Source organism: Oryzias melastigma, linkage group LG4, assembly GCF_002922805.2.
Source record: "Oryzias melastigma strain HK-1 linkage group LG4, ASM292280v2, whole genome shotgun sequence".
NCBI classification, from domain to species: domain Eukaryota; kingdom Metazoa; phylum Chordata; class Actinopteri; order Beloniformes; family Adrianichthyidae; genus Oryzias; species Oryzias melastigma.
In genome coordinates this window covers 20,097,930-20,102,966 of record NC_050515.1, presented here as the reverse complement: position 1 = coordinate 20,102,966, position 5,037 = coordinate 20,097,930, and the positions used below count along the sequence as shown (strand labels likewise).

The window sequence follows — 5,037 nt, the reverse complement described above, 5'->3', positions numbered from 1 at the left end:
TATTTTTGAATTAATGCTTCTTTTAACAACAACAACAAAAAAAATAATAACAAGGGACCTCATATTTTTTTAAAACTTTTATTAAAATAAGAGACGGGAGAATGTACAGGTTCCAAACATATCCATGACAGGCAGTCAGGTTGTTTATGATTGTCAATCAATATGATGAGTGTAAATGACCAGGCTTTAAGGAGTTTTTAACCCCCACCGCCCCCATAAAAAGACATTTCTAAGATTCTTTTATGCAGAGGGTTTGAAGCTGGGGTCCTCATCAAAGAGCTGCTCTATCAAGTTGCCTAAGACTGCCGGAGCTTTACATTCGGGGGAAATTCCACGTGGGAATGGGTGGATGATAGGCTGATGGGCTCCTGGGATCTGGGGGTGGCAGGACGACACCAGGGTGGGGTCCAGCTGCTGCTTGGTCTGGGAAGGAAGGCAGGATCATGGGCCCGTCAGTGAGCACCGTCACCCTACCCTCCGGGGTGTCGTGGGGCGTGGTCTCGTGGTCGTGGCTGTGGTGATGATGGTGATGCTCGTGCTCATGCAGGTGAGCGTGCTTGTGCTCGTGGTCTAGGGCCAGCTCGTGGTCGTGGTCATGGGTGTGCACGCCCTCGGCGTGTTTGTAGTCGTGGTGGTGGTTGGGGAAGTCGCCGGTGTGGTTGTGAGCGGAGCCGTGGTGCATGTGCTCGTGGTCGTGGTTGATTCCGTGCTCGTGGGAGTGGTCGTGGCTGTGCCTGTAGGCGCTGCCTGGCTTGTGGTCGTGCGAGTGGTGGTGGTCGCTGGAGTCGGCTTCCTCGTGGTTCTTGTTCTGATGGTGGTGGATTTTGGTGTGGTCGTGGACGTGGTCGTGGTTGGGCAGCGTAGAGTGGTCATGGTTCTCGGTCTTATTGTGGCTGTGGTCGGTTTCTCCGCCCAACAGGTGGTTTTTCTTTTCCCTCTCGGAGGCCTGGACATAGAGTGTTGTTGCATGAACTCTCTCTGTTCTTTAGTTTAGTGTAACTTTTCAGCCCTTAACATGAACAACGTAATTCTAGTAGAATCTGAAGGAGAAAAGCGGCTTTTCTCCTTCAGATTCTACTAGAATTACGTTGATCGTGTTAACGGTTGAAAAGTTACATTATATTTGATTTTGTGTTAGATTTTTTACGCAAATTCTAATCTCTACAAGACCTAAATATGTAAAAAATGTAATCTTTATTACCTCAGGCTCATAGATCTCACAATCCACATTAATGTCTTCCTTGTGATCTGGAAGGCTGTAGAGGGAAGCCTTGCAGAAACCCTTGTGCTAAAGAGTGTAGAGCAAAAAGAAAGTCAATTAAAAAGAAACAGATGACTTAAAATTAGTAGATGAATGGTCAAAAGACCTATTATTGGTAGTTAAAACAGCAAACTCACAGCAAACTCGCACTTCATCAGTGGGCACTTCTCAGCTGCATCTGTATCGGGGGCGCAGGTGGTCTCCTGGATGGTGTACTCCACGATATAATACATCTGCATGGCCATCTTGAGATTTAAACAAGAAAAACGATGAAGGTATAATTTTTTGGGTGACTCATTCTCATGTTTTGGATTTCCCCAGAAAGAAATAGGGGGGAAAATGGGAGAACTCACCCCGGCGAGTGCGCGTGTGATGTTGAGCACATCGAAACGATTTTTCAGCCCCTTTTCTTTGTTGAACTTGTCAAGGGAAAGAGTCAAAGTCCTTTGGACCTGCTCGTTGTCTGAGCTTATCAAGGTTGGGCAGTCAGGACACAATGCTGACACTCTGGCAGAAGGGGCTGGAAAAACAAATGTACTGTCAATGACATAAAACATCAAAAAATATATATTTTTTATTGAATAAGCTCAATGACTAAATGTTGACCTTTTTCCTTTTAAAATAAAAAAAACAATTGTTTTAAAAATGGGGATTAGATCATTTACTTTTTTTTGTACACTTTGGCATCTCACTCGTTTAAGTGCCTGCTCAACCAAATGGTAGACCACATTTGGAAAATATATTATTAAAAATATTGATTGGCAACAAGAACAGTCATTTATTTAGTCTTGGCTGGTTAATTGAAGGGATAAAAACATAGCTCTTGATCAGTTTTAAAATCTTTGCAGAACATGCTTGTAAATCTGTTTTAGGGAGTCCACTACAGTTTTGCTGCGCTTACATTTGTTTATGTGTGTCCCAAATAAATCCAAATTCATATTTTTTTCAAACTTTAATTTGTCAAGTCAACGGAGAACCGATTCTAATGTACATGATGATCTGGACCTCTGGTGTCTATTGTTGGACTGCAAATATTTATTTTTTTTCCATGATACTCATTCTCATAATGTCAGACTGGAGTCCCTGTTTTTTATTATTTAAATTTGAACAGGATATAAATATTTTCTTGTAAATGTATAGACAATAGTAAGTGAAAATGCTGAAAAAAAACATTATAGACATAAATAAGCACAAGTAAAGAATGGTAAGTGACTTGAAAAAAATACCCCACAATTTTTTTGATTTTTCAAAAAACTTGGCTATTTTTTTTTTTTTTTACCTTTTTTGATAGCACAGTCGTATTTGTAGAGACGATCCACTCTGTGGACCTTGTTGATGAAGATGACTGCTTTGCATTGTCCATAAACCTAAAGAAACAAACATAATCATCATCAGCTTGTGTCAGAACCAACTCATTCAACCTATTAAATATGTTCGAAATGTAGTTTGACAGCCTGCGTCTTTTAATTGGACCATCATTTTTACCAGTTTTTAAAAAAAAAAAATAATCAAACTTACGTTTTACATAGTTTTTACATGCACATGTTGTTTAATTTAATTTTATAATTTTTCACTAATAATTAATTTGATTTCATTTGATTGTACAACAAGATGTGTATGTTTACTGTTATGTGTATTTTTTGTTTTACTGTTATCTATTTTATTTTGGAAAGCACTTACAAATGCTCTGTAGTAGGAAAAGTGCTACATAAATAAAGTAGAATTTGAATTTCATATGGTTTCTACACAGTGTGTGTGTGAGTGTTTTCTAACCTGGTGGTCGCTGACTGGACGAGCCTCACACTCCTTCCAGTCCTTCCTGCTAAGAACGCTGCAGTTTGTCTCCACAACATTCAGAGTCATGTAATAAACCACACCGTTCTCTCCCTGTAACACAAACACAGAAAACAAACACTTTTTTTATTTAAGGTTAAAAGCAAATTAAGAAATGTTGCAAACTTGAGCAATGTTTATTTTTCCAAAGAGTTATTTTGACTGAGGGACACATGCTCTGTTGTCAAAATCTAGTGAGCTGGGCACAATACCAGACATGAAAAGAATAAATGAGAGCTTAAAAAAAGGGATATTGAGGTTGTTTGCTCAAAAAAGTGCGCACGTTTTGCTTTTGAGAAACTGTGTAAATAAATCAGTTTTGGTTGTGAATATATAAGGTTGCCACATTTGATCTAAAATGCTGTTTAATATTACTTTTTTTGCATTTTCAAAGTTTTATTTTTTTCTCTCCACATTTCCATGACAACTCACCTTTGAGCTAGATTTTATAAAATTTTCAAAGTGAAAATGTTTGTCCCATTTTTTTTCCTTTTCTTCTGGGTTTATTTGAAATTTATGTTATTTATTTGTTTATTTTTAAATTATTTTATGCATTTAATATTATTCATTTAAATTATCAATATAATATTTTTATTTTCTTATTGGCTGTTCAAACTTTATTACTGGATGCTGGTGATAAGATTGTACAACTCCCTTTGTTTTGTAATTTTCAGTGTGACATGTTATGTTGAATTTGTTAAAATAAATAAATAAATTCTATTTCATGGGTCATTTAAGAATCATTGATTTTCTTCAACAGATGGCTAAAAGAATCGGAAAATTTGCAATGGCTCTCTTTAATTAACTCTTATTGTATGCATTTAAAAGTACTTTTTGCCCAGTTTATTTGTTTAAAATGTGCATTATGTGATTTTTTTATTTTCATTAAAAAGACAAATGAAAATGTTTTTGTTTGAAATCTACATCTACTTCACCACAAAATCGTATGTTGACAGTAGCAGGAGCTGAATGAAGGTTGAATCTCCTATAAAAGCCACCAATGTTTCCATGACAACCATTTTTCTCCTATACATCCTTTACATACCTGCTTATTTGTTCAAGGCATTTCAATCACAAATTACACTTAATTGAAGGTTCTTATGTGATATACATTTAATTATGTGATTTAAATTGGTTTATACTTCATTCCAGGGAGTGTATATTGTTCAAACAAGAAACATATGAAATATTTACATATTGAGGGACCACTTTTTGCATTAAATTTAGGAGTACTTTAAGGTTCAAAGAATCTTATGTCAAATTTCTTCGGCAAGTGTTTTGCTATTAGAATTTTTTTTTTTTTGCTCCATGTTGCATCAGCTTTGATTTAATTATTTTTAAAATCCCCTGAAAGTCTGGATTGCAACATCAAAATAAAGATATTTTTTATGCTTTTAGGAGTTTTAGCACAAATCAAGAAGACCATTAAAGTGTCAAACATGAAAAACTGTTCTGTTTTATTGAGGCGACTTACATGCTTGGCGTGGTGGACGTTAGACAAGCGGTGCAGGCTGAAGATGTAGCCCTCGTTCCGCTCCATGTTGATCTTGCTCAGAGCCACATGAGCAGCTTTCACGGCGTGCGGGTCGTCGCATGACTCCGGCTTTAGACCTTCTTCCACCGGTGCGCCGTACACGCACCCCAGCACCAGCAACCCCAGGATACAGATCTTCATCATCAAGGCCCACTCTGTCACACACAGCCAGACAGAAGAGATACCAAGAGTAGGAAATGATGTCCCTTTTATACTCTGCAACTGTACTACGTGCTCACACAAAGACAAAATCCCCCACCTCCCATGTCATCTTCAGTAAACATAACCCTTGACCCCCATTTTTGTCCTATCTACATACCAGCCAATCAACTTCTGCAAAGACTTGCACCATAGGCTTTATCTGCTCTGCAGTGGTGCATACATCTTTGGGATCAATAGGACCAATCAG

The 5,037-nt window shown here is 37.8% G+C and overlaps 1 pseudogene across 1 annotated transcript; it reads right to left on the bottom strand.

Moving 5' to 3' along the window:
• Nucleotides 1–64: 64 nt before the first annotated feature.
• Nucleotides 65–4,815, bottom strand: LOC112150856 (annotated as a pseudogene). Its single transcript, XR_002920021.2, has 7 exons — nucleotides 4,569–4,815; nucleotides 3,035–3,148; nucleotides 2,541–2,628; nucleotides 1,615–1,781; nucleotides 1,399–1,506; nucleotides 1,202–1,288; nucleotides 65–946 (listed from the first exon to the last, which is right to left on the bottom strand). The product of XR_002920021.2 is annotated as a fetuin-B-like (transcript).
• Nucleotides 4,816–5,037: the final 222 nt, after the last annotated feature.